The sequence below is a fragment of the Pan troglodytes genome, chromosome 12 (assembly GCF_028858775.2).
Source record: "Pan troglodytes isolate AG18354 chromosome 12, NHGRI_mPanTro3-v2.0_pri, whole genome shotgun sequence".
Classification (NCBI taxonomy): Eukaryota; Metazoa; Chordata; class Mammalia; order Primates; family Hominidae; genus Pan; species Pan troglodytes.
In genome coordinates this window covers 116,388,231-116,404,908 of record NC_072410.2, presented here as the reverse complement: position 1 = coordinate 116,404,908, position 16,678 = coordinate 116,388,231, and positions in this window count along the sequence as shown.

Sequence of the window (16,678 nt, the reverse complement as noted above, 5' to 3'; positions counted from 1 at the left end):
TGTCTAGGACTCTGACACTACATGCAACCATGAGCTATGGAATCAAACACATAGGAACTGATATTTTGCTTTATAAACTAACAGTTTTGTGATTCTAAGTTACTTTACCATAAGGGGCTTGGAATCAAAACATCTACGTGAAAGTGTTTCTAAAGCTGTTGGCATATCATAGCTGCTCAATAAAGCTAAATAAACACCTGTCCCACCTGTGCATGGCCCTTCATTTCTTGTTGCAATGCTAACACCACCTGCTGGAAAGTCCATGCCTGCTTTTGACAATCTGATGTGAAACTTGGCCTGTCCTGTCTTCTCTGCCTCCACTGCCGAATTCCCTAGCTTCCTTCTGTCACTGAAGGTGAGCTTTCCTCTGCAGCTGCTCTCTCTGACCTATGCCCCCTCTGCTCTCCTTTGTCTACCAGTCTGTGTCCCAAAGTAAATATAAGATCTTTCCTTGGATCAGTCCCAAGTATCATAAGGCTATTGGTTTTTACTTTGTTTTTGTTTTCCTTTTCTCCAAAACTCTTGCAGCTGTTTCAGAGTATTCCATCTTGTCTGTATTGGCACACTCACCAACTTCTCTGTCAATTTGGAATTGAATTGTACTGTGGTTTTCCAAAGTATTGGGACATATTTCTCTCAGTTGAAAGTGTTTATTAGTAGTGGTCTTTTGGGATAATCATGTACAATTTGGCATATACACATATTCTAGATTCTATTACTGGCACTAGTTTCTCACACCTTCCTGTATCTATGTCATTTGATGTGAATGTTGCTTTCCTCCCATGAGAGTGGAAAATGTTCCCCCACCTTTTGATTTGGGCTTCGTCTGATGACTTGCTTTGATCAGCAGAATGAGAAGAAAATGATAAGGAGTCATTTCCAAGCTGAGACTTTGAGAAGGCTTATGTGTTTCCACTTGACCTGTCATACTTCTGTCATTACTGTGAGATGAACACACGGTCTGGTCTGCTCATCCCAGGAGGATGATTAAAATTCCCTGGAAGAGCACTACCTTGGCAGAGGTGCCCAGTCACATTTGTCCCAAATCAGCCATCTTCCAGCCAATGCAACAAACCACAAGCAATATTATTACATGAGGCGATCTTCTGCCACTTGGTTTTAGGATGGCTAAACTTTTGCTATAGAACAGCAAAAGTTAACCAAGAAAGAGAGAAGATTATAGATCAAGTGTCAACTACGCAGGAATTTTTTACATTTTGCATTTATTATTGTTGACACTTATTTTGAAGATATTATACATTTTGCAAATAAGATTGGGTTTGGTAGGTCAATAGAAAATCATTAGATTCTGATGGTCCTTTATAACTAAAAGGATTTTCCTAAATAGCCAAGTCTTTCTGTGATTTTCACCCTTCTTTTCTATCCTCTTTTCTTTCCACTTGTATCTTTAATCAATTTTGTTTCATAAACACATCGAGTGAATATCAGCTGGGGATGTGTCTTCAGAACAGAATGAGTTATCGAAGGGCCCTCCTAGGAAACTGATGTTTTCCAAAATGCCTACCTGATTGAAGAGCTGAAAGGAGATGGGTGAGTCTGACATTCACTGCCTATCTCTGCAGAATGTGCCTGTGATTGTGGAACAATAAGAAAAATTGCTAAATCACAACTTTATTCAGTGTGCAGTTTTTTTCCCTAAGGTTACAGTGACATCCAGGTTTCTGTATTTTATGAGAATACATAGGACACATTCAAAGTGAATTCTAAATGACCAAAAGCTACTTGCAGAAGAATTCAATTTATTACAAGATTCGCCACTTCAAAGTCAGTTCTATCCCTTTTATTACACAGAGGCTGCAGAAGAAATCATTTTCTGTGGATTGCAGTAAGTTCATATACTGCATACTCACAGAGTTGCAATTACTAAGATGCAGAGTCTGAAATAATCACCGCTAGAACCACAGTTTGCTTTCCTCTAGGTATCTGACATGATCTCAAAATTGGGGTTTTCTTTCATTTTAAGTTTACAAACCCAAATTTGTAGCTAGTCCCTCATTCATCAAAACTAAACTCTAATATACACTTTCTTGTATCTGTATACGATATTACTTTCTACTTTTATGTACCCTACTTATTTTGTAGCCAATTTCTATAACAATTCTGACCTGCAGCACTATAACAAACTTGCCCTTGTTATTTAAACCGTGGCATCCGTGTTGTATGGTTTAGCAGAACCTAGCTGGAAGTCCTTGATCATCAAACCACTTCCCTACAAGGTCCCTGCCACATCCTGAGCACAGGCTTTACTGCAAACCAGAGGGCATAAAAGAAAGATAGAAAATCCAGAATTGAACAGGAAAACTCTGAATTGATTAAAATTACCTGGAGATGCTTGTTAAATTCTAGGCATCTGAGTAAAATGTCTATTGTGACGTACATTCAATTTAGTTATAGCTAATCTTTTTGCAAATTGGCCTTGGTACTTGAGAACTCTATAACCACTAAACTCATAATTCCAATGACAATATCCTGGAATCAATGCTATTAAATAGGAATGCACTTGTTGTTAAAGCAGCATACAAGGGAGGAGAAGGCAACAACATCAGGGAAGATTTCTTTAGCTTTGTCTTAAAAAAATGAGAGGAATTATTCAAGCGGAGATGCAAGCAGAGAAGAGTCCAAGCAGGGCACACAGCATGAAGATACATAAAGAAGAATGAAAGTCACATATTCTGGTGGTAAGTAGTAACTTTGATAGATCTGAACAGCAAATTTTCCCTTTCAATTTCCTCCTATTTCATCCCTTTATCCTTACTATGGGAGGAGCTGGAACAAGAACATCTCTGACAATGTATTGATAATGCCTCTTTAAAGACAGTGAAAGTAATATCATCCCGGGAAATCTAAGCCTTATGTTTTCAGAGCAGTATCCAACATGCCTGTAAACACAAAATGAGTTTCACTGTATTCTCCCTTTTTATAATGATGGAAAAACAAAGGACAAATAAATATCATAGAATGATTCTCAAGTTTATTTTGTATCAGGAGCACTTTGTAGTCTAAAAATGTTATTGGGGACCCCCAAGGAGATTTTGCTTATGTGGGTAATGTCTGTCAATATTTATCAAATTACAAATTAAAACATATTACAAAACTATTAAAAATGTTTATTAACTTAAAAATCAATAATATACCTATTATTGATAAATATAAATAATATATTTAATTAAAAATAAATGTCTTTCAAATATTAAAATATGGTGAAAAGATTGGCATTTTTATCATTTTACAGGTATCTGTAATGTCTAGCTTTATAAAATAGTGTTGGATTCTCATACATGCATTTATTTTCTTGTCATGGGATATTTTGGTTCAAGTATAAAGGAAATTCAGACTCACACGTTTACAAAGGAAGAAGCATTTTAATAGTATTTTCAGATGTAGATAGATATTCTTCTTTAAAACCACACCCATATTTTATACACCTATATTTTACAAAGAATAGTTTCTTAATGGTTATTTGCAATGTAGAATCTGAAACCATATTAATAAACTTTTCATACTTTGTTACATTAAGATTTGCTTATTTTGAAGTTTGAATAGATCTTTGCCCATGTTTGATTTTGTAATCATCTTTGCCCATATTTGATTTTGTGGTCTCATGTACTAGGTATTTGGAAAATACTGGTTTATACAGATCTTCCAAGTGTTAGCTTAGGTTATTATGCAATGTCGAGGAGCACATGCATTAATGGCATCATCAATTTCATCAGAAGTCTTTAAATATTGGGAAGCTGTCAAGCTCGTGGTGGCAGATTCAAGCTGTAATGCAAAATCCTAATTTCTACTTCAGCGCTCAAATTCTATTATCTTTGACAAATATTGCAATTTGTTGTCCTTAAAATGACAGTTTCACTCAATTTATTTTTGGGAAAATTTCTCCCAAATGCTTCTGGTTTATTATTATTACTTCAAACTGTTTTGGGGGAACAGGGATACTGCTTCTGTTTTAATTTCTGTTTTAATAATCCATACTTTTCTATTGTCAGTTGCTTTCTAAAGTTAAAATTGTGTTCCATATAAAATATAGATAGTTTAGCTTGTAACTCAAATCATTGCCTAAATATTTTTCCTTGAGACAGCTATCATGTTTTAGTATGCAGCAGCATATATGTTTTAGTATGCTTTATATAAACTTTCCATTCCATTACACAGAATGTTAAAAATATATGGTCATAGGGTCAATACTTATTAAGATGAATAATTATAGCTTTTCATCAAAGACATTCTTGATAAAACTGGTTCTTTTTTTTCTGTGAATGTGTAGTAGTATAGAATTCAATAACATTAGTATAGTTTGTTCTTACTGTGCAAAGGCACCAGCAATTTGCCCACTACTGTTTTTGTACAACCAGTGCAAATATCAGCATAGAGAAAAAGAAAAGTAATTACTTCATGGTATTTTGAAATTAATTTTGATCTGATGAATCTCCTGCAGGTGTCTTTGGTTTCCCTAGTGGTCTGTGGACAACATTTTGAGAACTTTTTGTGTAAGGAACATCAGTAACAAAGATTCTGGAGTCAGTTGATGTACTGATAGGTGAAAAATGCATCTCACCAGGTATGAGTTTATTTAATCATGGCTTTCTAGAGGTTAAGACTCACCATTTTTGCCTTATCCAGTGGATCCCAACCTGAGCTATGTATCTGCATCTCTTCAGAAACCTTTAGGGTAAGAAAGAGGATATAGAGAGTCAGGACTCTCCTGCTGATTCAAGTTTAAAAACTTCTGTGTAGTATTAAAATGCACATTTTTGTCATGCCACTAGTGATGCTGTTTAGCCTGATCATGAGATATATTTGGAAACCCCTGGATCAATGTGGCCATGAGAAACTCAATGATATGTTATTCCGGGGGTATTCATGGGTCTGACTAATATATCCAAGAAGCAAGGTTGGCTCCTTCCTTGTTTCTAGTGGCCTTTAAAACTACAGTTACCAGAGAATCATGACAGATAATTAATTTTAGACTTAATCTGTAGTTATCAGAATTTTCAAGTGGAAAGATTAAGGAGAAGCGGATTTTTTTTTTTTTTCTGGCTAGCATGGTTCAAATTTCCCGTTAGATTCTAACACACTTTTAAGGCTTTTGAACCATATGGTTTTGAATATTTTTATGTTTTTATATGCTTTGCAAGGCACTTCTAAATATTAATAGGGGTACAAATATTTGAATATAATAAGAGGAATAGCCATGTCACATACTGGAAAATGAGTGACAGATCATAATAACATTAATTAAGATAATTAAGGAAAGAGTGAAGTCCAAAGGAAAAAGATGAGTTCCTCTGAGCAAAAGCCTATTTTTAAAACTATAAAACCAGGAAACGTAAGAGCTAAAAAACAAAGTTATCATGGCTGCTCATCTACACACTCAAGTTTCCAAGGGATACCATGGTAATGACATGGGACACCAAGTGTGTGCTGGGAGGAGTCTGGCCTTCAGATAGCAGTGGGGCATTCATGCTTCTTTTTCCTCACATGTCCAGGAAGGATAAGAGAAGTCAGAATAGCTGGAAACGTTAAAGAAAACCATGGATATACAGCAATGAGCCTCACCTGCAGTGAACCTTGGATATGTCTCAGCTGCTATTAAAGTAGCATGATTGTGACCACTATTAGTCTGTCTCCCCCACATAATTGTGAGCTTTCTATGTTGAGGTACTTATCTAATTTGTCTTTTCATCTTAGTGGCTGGCAAGCAAAAGGTTCCCAATAAAGATTTATTCCATTGATTGAATAAATTAAAGTTTTACAAACTTGAAAACAATTTTGAGTAATTTCTTTGAAAGGACAGAGGCCAAGAAAGGCCCTAGTGTAGAGAACGTCCCTTATGTAAATGATAAAAACCTAAGCCATATCTAAGCAGGAAGAAAAAACAACACAGCATTCTCTAAAGTGACCCACTTTCTACTTTTGTGATTTATGTTCTCTTTTTTCTTAATTAAAAAAAAAATTCTGAACATCTTTAACCTGACTAGCCCTGAGAACCAGGATAGAGAATTCATAAATACCCCTCTCCAGAATCTGGGGACTTTTTGAATGTTTGGCGGAATTCACAAGTAAAGTCATCCTTGGGTTTTCCTTTGTGAGGAATTTTTATTTACTAACTCAGCCTCTTTACCTGACATAGTTCTATTTAGATTTTCTATTTATTGAGTCAGTTTTGGAAGTTTGTGTCTCTCTAGGAATTTGTATATTTTATCCAAGATACATAATTTGTTGGCATACAGTTATTCATAGAATTTTTTTTTTTCTGGAGGGTTGACTTTACTAATTTAAATCTTTTTTTTCTTAGTCAATCTAGCTGAAACTTTGCCAATTTTTCTGATGTTTTCAAAAAACCAATGTTTGGTTTTGTTCATTTTTTAGTTGTTTATTCTTAATATCATTAAGATCTTCCCTAATCTCTATTGTTTCCTTCTTTCTGCTTGTCTTAGGTTTAATTTGCTCATCTTTTTCCAGTGTCTTAGGGTGGAATGTTAAATTATTGATTTGTGATCTTTCTCCTTTTTTGTAATAAGTAGTTACATCTTATCTTAGTCCATTTGTGTTGTTATAAAGATATCCCTGAGGCTGGGTAATTTATATATAAAAAAGAGGTTTATTTTGGCACACAGATCTACAGGCTATACAGCAAGCATGGTGTTGGCATCTGCTTTTGGTGAAAGACTCAAGGAACTTACAATTATGGCAGAAGATGAAGGGGGAGCAGCTGCACCAGGCTAAAGAGGGAGCAAGAGAGAAATTAAGAGGTGCAGATTCTTTTAAACTACCAGATCCTGGATGAGCTCATTACCACAGGGAGGGCACCAAGCCATTCATCAGGAATCAGCCCTTATGACCCAAAGACCTCCCATCAGGACCCACCTCCAACTATGGGGATCACATTTCAACATGGATTTGGAGGGAACAAACATCTGAACTATATCACAGCTAAACATTTTTCTCTTAAGTGATGTTTTAGCTGTACCCAGTGAGCTTTGGCACATTATGTTTTCATTGTCTTTTGTTCCAAAATATTTTCTAATTTTTCTCGTTTTTTGACACATTTTTTAGAAGAGTAATTTCCATATATTTGAAACTTTTTTCAAAATTTCCTCTACTAATTTCTAAATTTATTTCATTAAAATTGGAGAGTATATCTCTTATTATTTTAATGTTTTTAAATATATTGAGGCTTTTTTGTAGGCTAGTATATAGTGTAGCCTCAAGAACTTTCCACGTGCTCCTGGAAAGAATGTATATTCTGTTTTTTTAGGGTGAAGTGTTCTAAAGACGTCTATTAGGTATGCTTAGTTTTAGTTTGTTTAAGCCTTTGATGTCCTTGTTAATCTTATGTCTAGTTTTTACCTTCCTTTTCTGAAAGTGGTCTATTGAAGTCTCCAACTATAATTGTTGAGTTGTCTACCTCTCCCTTTAATTCTGCTTCTCTCTGAGTGGCACTCCTGCTTTACAAGAGCAGGATGCTGGATGCAGGCTGCTGCCTCTGGTCCTCTCTGCTTGCCTTTCTTAGCTGCTATCCCAGTAATCCTAGCCACCCAAGCCACGGTAGGGCATGTGCTCTTTGAGTAGGGGCTGGGCAGAAGAGAGCCCTGACCTCTCAGCAGCACAGGCCAGGAATTTAGCCTCCACAACACGGAACTAGACTGGGACTAGGAATACAAGCTGCCTGGCCTTTTTGGCCTGAGAGGGGAAAGGAGGGACTCTGATCTTTGTGTTCTCACTCACCTCAAGTAGCACTTCTGTCACACTGAGCTGGCAGTGCAGGGAGGGAGCAGGACGTGGGACATGGTTCAAATGCCAGAGACTTTCACGGATCTCACTGAGATTTAGTAGATTTTACTGAAAAAAAAAAACCAGAAACAAAAACATTTCTTCCTTTGCTACATGCCCTTAGGACAATTTTCTAAGATATTAAAGTGCTTTCTTAAAAAATAAGTTTTATAAGTTATGTGTATTCCATTGGATTTGGGTCCACAGAGGGAGTTTCTCCTGCTGCCATGCAATGAATTGTCCTTCTGACATGTGTCTTTCATGATTTAATATGTTAAAACAAATAAGCAGGAAGTATCGTTCCTGTTTCTTTTTCCTCTTCCTTTTCACTAGGAGTAAATGGAAAAGAGAGAAAGAATAATTACTAATATTACTAGTCATAGTGATGAGTAGCATATTGATATTGTGGACAGGAATTGTGCAAATGACTCTATGTTAATCTCATGATTTCTAATTCCTGTGCATGGAGGCATGTTGTCTCATGCCTTCGGGTGTTTATTGGGATACCAGTCTCTCCAGTATTATTTTGAAGATCTTCACCATTCTTATTTTATAGCCATTTCCAGATTGCTTTCTTATTTCTATTTTCAGAGAGTAAATTCTCCCCTTTGGCAGTATTTTTTCCTCTTGTCAGCTTTCTGTGTGCATTTTGTTCAAAAGAATATGTTGACTAGTCCTTTCTCTTTCTCATTCCCATCTCAACTTTCCCCATGAAGTCTCAAGGCTTGTGGTTGTTTTCCAGTTTAGATTTACATTAATATGCAGTTCGGGGCGCCATCTGCAAACAGTATTTCAGTTCAGGCACCTGAGTGAGGGTGTGGCTTAGCCTGGTTGCAGTGAATGTGGCTCTTCCCGCCAAGCCCAGAGCTCAGTAACAGCCACACTGGTGGTAACAACTATTTCCAGCCTCGGTTTAGAAATGAGAAAACTCATACACCACTCATTAGACCAGTGAGCTGAATATAGGCGCAATTCATCTGAGAGACCCGTAGATCCGCTTTAGTTGAATTCCTGGCCACCATTGACTGGTTCTTGTTTCTACATTCAGGGCCACATAACTGCAGCACTTCAGAGCTAGCTTATCAGGGGTGCCACTTCTTTTCCAAGTTAGAAAGATGTGTATTACTTTATTGTTGTTTTTGTATACGTATGAGTGCATATCCATATATAATAACATATTTTGTTAATAATTGCTTTATGTTTTAGGTAGGATAGGGCAGACTTTCATAGGAATTTATATGTCATCTTGAATGTAATTTTTCTAATCACTTTATTATTTTATCTAATGTTTATTAAAATCATTTTGAAATAGGTACTAATCTTCCCCTTTTGTAATCAGGTAAAATGAGTCTAGAATAGATTATGTAACTTTTGTGGAGTTTTAATGCTATTTTTGCTAAAACCACTTTTTGGCTCAGTAGGTTTTAAACAAATACAAAGGTGTTTTCCATTTCACAATACTAGGGAGGAATCTAAAAATAATCCTTCAAATTATTGTATATTTTATCTGGAAAATATTTTTTAAACCTTTTTCTTTAAACTATACATATAGTAAATATTTTCAGGCCAATATTACAGAATTTGATTTTTCCTATTTAGGTAGAAAGTATGCTACTTCAATCTCATTTTTTATAAGTTGCTTTATTCATAATTTATGTACTTTTATCAGATAATAGGTATAGCCATCTGGCTATAGTTGTCTTCTTAACACCTTATAAAGTAGACTAATACAATTAAGTAATTGTCTATAGCTCAGGGAAGGTTAGTTGTAACTACCGCAGAAAAGTAGAATATTACAAAAAAAAGGCACCAGTATTTATAATTGTCAAAGCTGCAGAAGCAGTCATTTAAACAGCATGAGCTGTATCTCACTTGCACAACTTGTGCACCACTGCGTCCCTGCAATTCTGTGATCCACATGGTTTCAGCATTAAGCCCAAATAGAGATGGTAAAGCATTTTAAAGCAGAATCAAACTTATTCTCCTAGAGAATCGCCTCAGACTTAAACTATGTTCTCTTGTTTAATCAAGATATTAAAATCAAGGAGGCACTATGAGCCTATACCTTATGAATTAAAAAATTCTGTGAAGTGGCCGGCTTTGGGCTTGCTGACAGGCAGCTGTGATTCGGATGCACAGGAAAGCACCATTTGGCACGATGCTAGAGGAGGCAGCTCACACCAACCGCTAGCTTTGTGGCCGGGAAACCATGGTCTTAAATCCAGACTCTGCCAGTTGTTGATGGCGGACCTAAGATAAGTTAGTGAAGCTTGCTGAGCGTCAGTTTTCTTACCTAAGGAAGAGGACAACAGCATCTCCTGTGGTTACCGAGAGGATTAGGATTCATTCCACGTGTAACGTGGCTGGCACTTGTTGGTACTCAATAAATGGTAGCTAGAACACGATGACTACTCTCACCTGGAAGGAGAAGATTTAACCTTCTCTAACCTCATCCCCAGATATTTTGTGGAAAGATGCAAGGTCTATCTGTCAAATAATTTCAGAGCTGTGCAGCTTGTCATTTTCATGACTCCTCTACCACATGAATGGAAGTAAAAAAATGCATCTCATTGCTGTGATTCAAATTCTATTTCAGGGAGCAGGGAAAAATACCAAACTAACCTGAACACCCACACACAAACGGATAAACACATGTTTAACAGCTTATTTACAAGGGACATCCCAGTTGACAATTTTGTGGGTACTCAAGAGTCATTTCCACATTTCTGTAAAAATGACATTTTTTTTTTTTTGGTTACTTTAAATGAACCTTTGCATTTCTTGCTTCTGAGGGGATGGCATGTTGTTAGTTATATAGACATCAGCGGAGTGAATGACAATTGCTTTCAGGTAAGTCAAGAAAACAGCCAAGGGAGCTGTCAAAAGATAGCAAGTAGTGCCTTCAATTCCTAAAACCCTGCAGTTGTCCAAGGGAAGCCTGCCTGCAGAAGGACCTGAGCCACCGGCCAGCTCACTGATTCCTGTTCAGCCAGGAATGCCAAATGCACAGTCAGACCAGGCTCCTGTTCTCCAAGAAAGCCCTCCAGGAAACAAAACATTTTGCTAGAATCTTCCAACAGAAAAAAAAAAAAAAAATATATATATATATATATACACATATATATATATTCTGCTGAAATTGTTGCCACTTGCCTATTTCCATCCAGGAATTCCTCTGGAAGGGTTTCAAGCTACTAAGAATCACGAAAGACAATGAGAAAATCTGAGTACACTATAGGTTTTCCCTTGCGTCCTGAGACAAGCCATCACGTGCATTGCAGTGTCTTAGCATCAAAACCAAAGAAATATGCTAGTTAGGGAAAAAAAGATAACCATATTATTTTCTTTCCCAGATGTACAAAATCTGGCACTGTGGGTTTTTTTTTTTTTTTTGCCAAAAAATGAAAATTAATTTGGAGATCAAGAGAAAAAAAATCATCAACACAAGCCCACAAGCCACTTAGAAAGGAAGAATTTGGCCAGGATACAGGTTGTTTCTCCTTTCCACCGGCTGCTTTCTCAGTTTTTAGAGTGCAATGAGCAAAAAGGATTTTAAATATCATCTAAATAACAACATACCACATGGAACCCCCCATCCTCAACAGATATCACTTTTTGCACAAGCCCTTATTGTCAATCAAATGCTACCATGAAATTCGTCTGAGGAGCAGCAGTTTTACATGCCACATTTTCACACATCGTACCATTTTATGATTACATATCAAAGACATTCACAATGCCAACCAATCTGTCAGCATTTAAATGAGGCATTTGAAAAAAAGAAAAAAAGTCAGACAGCATAAATGTGATGAATGCTGCAGCACTCTGAGCCATGCTCTGAAAGGAATGTGATGTACCTGTGTTCCTTCCTACTGGTCTCCTGCTGTTTCTTTTGGTGAAGCAAGATTAATCCTAAGCATTACTTGTGTGGGGAAGATTACATTTCCTTTGAAGAATATAAACTAGAAATATCTCCCAAATTTAGCCCACACCTCTCCTTTGTTTAATATCTATATCCAGGGCTTGCTCAGGCAAAACTGCAAAGGCAACACATTTCACTTCTAGTGCTGTGTTTCGAAGCAAGTGGCATAGTGTTTAGGAGATAATTTTAGAGCCAGACTGACCTGGGTTTCAATATTAGCTGTATCATATACTAAATATATGACAAGGCAATTCAGTGGAGCTCTAAGAGCCTCAATTTCCTCTTCTGTCAAATAAAAATCATTATGCCAATCCACAGTATAGACATGTCTAAATTCTCTTACCCTACTGATCTTGGAAAAAAAGTCTTAAACATAAAATCGTGGCATACAGAAGTCTTTTTTGGTGCCAACCTACTTCATTTAGATTCATCTTTTCTACTTTTGTCATCATTTTCCACATTTTCAATGTCTTTATTTTACCCTGTTACTGAATTTTATTGTAGCTTCATCAAATCTTTGCAGAAAAGGAAGAATGCTTAATTACAAGAACATGAAATGCCCACAGGTTCTTTATTCTCACAAGGGTATAAAGTACTGATAATGACTCAGTGTGCACTTCCACTGATCATTCAGCCTAAGGACTAAAGCTTTTATGGTGAAACTTCAGGCAAAATTAGAAAATACAAAATCATAATGGACATGTGGGTAGGGGGTGAAGCCAGGAAAGGCATTTGGTTGTTTCCAGTGTCTCCGAAATCCTACCATACGGGGACGTTTGCTCCATCCTACAGTCAGGTCAGCCCTGCCAATATGGGATATTGAAACTACTGAGATTTCATCTGCCCGGTTGAATCAGAACTGAAAGGATCAGTTCAAACCAGATGGACTGGAAAGCTGCAGCAATATCCTCTGAGAGTCTCTGTTTGAATTTAAAGAGCCCTGCACCACCAGGGCATGGGAGTCCTAGGAGTTCTTAAGAGAGCCTCTAGCTCACCTGCCACCACCAAAAATCTGAGCTGCACTTTGCAAGGGCCTGACAGCACCCCATTAGCTGGCTGGGTCTGGTTGCACAGCCTCTGTGGCTGGACTTACAGCTAGTTTCAGGGCAAGAGTAGGACCCGGGAGATGCAGACAGGATGATGAAAACCCTGGTGACAGTTATGTGAAGTACTTTCCAGGAAACATGAGGCTCAGATATTGAAGAGATTAAGTACAAATATTAAGTTTACTGATCAAAGACAGGCTAAGGGTCATTGAATTTGGACTCTGATGAGGAATCAGACTGTCTGCTTACCAGGCACTCGAGGTACATTGGATGGCATGGGTGTCTTAGCCACCATGAGTGACATAATTCTTTGAGTACTGGGGCCAAATGCATCTGCCCATGATGAGCTGATGTACTGAGTCTAATCAAAGGCAGGCTTCACTGCCTAGTCTCCCTTCCTGGATGCAGGTAGGATGAGGGTGTGGCCCGTGAATAGGGTCCTGAAATCTAGAAGTCAGGACAAGCAGAACTAACTTACAACTTTAAGCAACAAGGGGAGAATGCTTTGAAATTCCAGGGACAGGATTAAAGCCCGGTGTGTAAGTGCCAGAAGCCAGCATGGGATCACAGGACAGGATTCAGCAAGAAAGGCTTTTCTAGACAAGGCTGGTGGTTGCGAGGTGTGGGACTGACAGGCTCAAGGGAGACTACCCCCTGTGCCCTGCAGGCAGAAGAATGGCCTGCAGGAACAGGGAAGAGCCAAAGAAGCCAGGCGCCCACTGCACAGCATCAGAAAGGGGCTCTGTCAGTCCCACCCAGAGGAGGAATTTGTTGGACAAGAATGAGAAAACGCCCAATTCAAAGAGGTTTAGGTAGGCTGGATTGAAGATTCCAGACAGAGAACCCTGCGAGACCAGGCAACGAGAATGGCTCCACCTGAGGAGGAGACTGAGAGAAACTGAGCCACACACGACAGTGCCAAGGATAGAGTGAGAGGAGAAGCGGGGCAAATGATGTGAAAGAAGATGGGACAGTCTCCCTCTCCCCAGGGGAACCAGGTGGGCCTGGGAGATGCCAAGCCCAGTGGCCCTGGAGAAAAACAGGCAGGGACGAGGAACAGTTGGCACAGTACCTGAATAATGATGGAGCCAGGGGAGGCATCTGGGGAGTCAGGGGACCTGGAGCAGGTTTCAGGTGCAACAGGAAACAAGAAGAAAGGGGGCAGCAGGAGCTAAGTAGAGGAGATTTTGGAGAGAGAATCTTCTACCCAGTATGCAGTGTCAGGCATCCACTCTGAAATGTTTTGGGATCTCCACAGATGGTTTCAGGAAATGAAATGTCCTAATTATGATCAAACAGAGCACCACTCACCAAAAATACAGATATGTCATTAATTTCTTCTTTTTCACATGGGAGGCCCCCACCACATTGCAAGCCCATGATCACGATCCCATTGTAAATACAAGAAAATATAAGAAAAGAAAGCATGAGAGGCTAGGGCTTTTGCTTAAATAAACACAGCTAGAGAGGAACTGGCCTGGTGCAATGACTGGCACTAATAAGTCCTTAATAAGCATGATGAATTTGACTTCTTTTAGGCTAGATGAAAATTTACCATTAAAGTTTTATATTTTCAGAAAATATGGAACTAATATCCTAAGTTCTGTATTTATGGAAGCATCAAAATAGAGATATTATTTTGAAATGTAATTCAATTTTGTGAAAAGAATAGCCAATAAATATATTTGTGGTCCATAAATAAATTTTTTCTAAGTTATCCAAATGCATTCAGTTTTTGTTGCAGATCTTGTTTTCATATATGTCATTATTATAATAAATTTCTAAATCTCCCATTTATTTTAAGAAATATCTTTATATCAGTCTTACTAATGTAAGGATTTGGTGAATTATTTAATTCTAAACTTTTAGGTAATTTGGCAATATAGCCTGTTAATAGTGTATGAATTTAGTAGATTTTTTAGTGTAATGAAATGTAGAAATTAGGAAGACCCTGAGTGACAAATCCAAATCAAGTATCTGGTTTTATACATTACACCATACATCATAATTATAAATTTAAGAGTAATAAATTTTATTACCTGGTTTTAGAGATATCAGCTAAAACTTAGCACTGTTCATTTGGCTGATTTTCCTGTCTTAAATTATTCTCCTAATATTTACTATCTAGAGTATGTACCATTTCAAAGTAGTGTTGTATTATTCTGGTTAGTGTTAAAAACTCATTTTCTAATAGCTTTACCGAGTCAAATAAGCTAGACGACACCAATGTCCAAAATCCATATCGTATTATTTCATTCTCATCTCATGTCTGAAAAAATGATATTGTGGTGCATGTAAGACTCTCACAGCTTTGGGATGCACATCTCTGACCCTTAAGTCCTGTTTGGGCCAATGTACCAATATCACTGACTCTACACATGCATCCTCAGGACCTTTCAGCCCCTGCACCCATTCAGTGGAGTGCTTATTAACCAATTATTTATTTCTAAAGTAAAGACATAGGTCTCATTTACAACACCAGGTGAAACTGGTAGGATATTTATCAAGAACAGCTAAACACTGGATAATCAAAACAGTAAGCACAAACCATTACAGAAGTAGGAAGTCCAAATGATGGTACATTTTGCTGAGCCAAAGTTGTGCTATGTGGCCAAAACTGAGAAAGGGACTTCAATGTTTGGTGGATTTGGAGCTGTTGTAGATCAGGGAGTTAAGGGGAATGGATTGAAGCCAATTGTACAAACTGAGCTTGAAGCCACCAACACCAGGAGAGCACCTGAGCCTGCAGACATACAGTAGAAATGACAAATGTCTGAACTTTCCTGGGACCAGCCTAGCTTGTAGTAACTTTTTTTTTTTTTTTTTTGAGATGGATTTTCGCTCTTGAGGCCCAGGCTGCAGTGCAATGGTGCAATCTTGGCTCACTAACCTCCACCTCCCAGGTTCAAGTGAGATTCTCCGGCCTCAGCCTCCCAGTAGCTGGAATTATAGGTGCCCACCACCACACCCAGCTAATTTTTGTAGTTTTAGTAGTGACGGGGTTTCACCATGCTGGCCAGGCTGGTCTCGAACTCCTGACCTCAAGTGATCCACCCGCCTTGGCCTCCTGAAGTGTAAAACCAGGCTTGGCCTGGGTTTACAGGTATGAGCCACCACATCCGGCCACTTGCAGTAACTTTCTTGATTCCACCTCGTTAGTATGCACTAAGGTGTCAGTCCATGTTTTCCTATTTCTTGCTTGAAAAAATTAACCACTAATTAGGCCGTTTCTGCTGCTTTTGACACCCCCACATGATTTCATTCAATGACAGAGTCCTGTTCACGGAGGAGAAAGACCTTTAACAGAAGTAACCCGCTGGTTTTCCTTCTTCATCATTGACCCAACCAGGTCCCATGGGCACCCCTCACTGCAGAGTGGCCAGGAAAGGAAGACTTCTTTCCCAGAGTCTGTTCACCTCTGTCCCAGGAAAGAGTTTCTATCAGTGGAAAAGAAAGCAAGGAGGAGGGCTGTTGGTCAGGGATCTCAAAATGTGTTCCCTGCTCCAGAGAATGGCGTTGGTGTGGGATAGAAGTGAATGGAATTTCCTTGGTAGGGAGAGCAACAAGTAGACAGTAGCCAATTACAAAAAGCAAAATTGTAGCTCAGAGAAAGAGAGAGGCAGAGCTATGGAAGCCAGAGGGGTATATTTTCCTTGGAATGAAACAGTTTTTTATTCCTCTTCCTTTGTACCCTACCTGTATATGCACCAGTAGAGAAATATCACAAACTTACTCTCAACAACCTCGTTGTGTCAAAAAACGCAATTGCTTTGTTTCTCTATAATTTAGTTGATCTTCCTTGCAAGCCCTCACCATGATGAGCAGCATGAGGAAATTATACGTTAGGCCAATTCTGATTTAAATCTTTGTGTGCTTAGTTTATATCATTTGATCCTACGTCCTTCAATTCAGG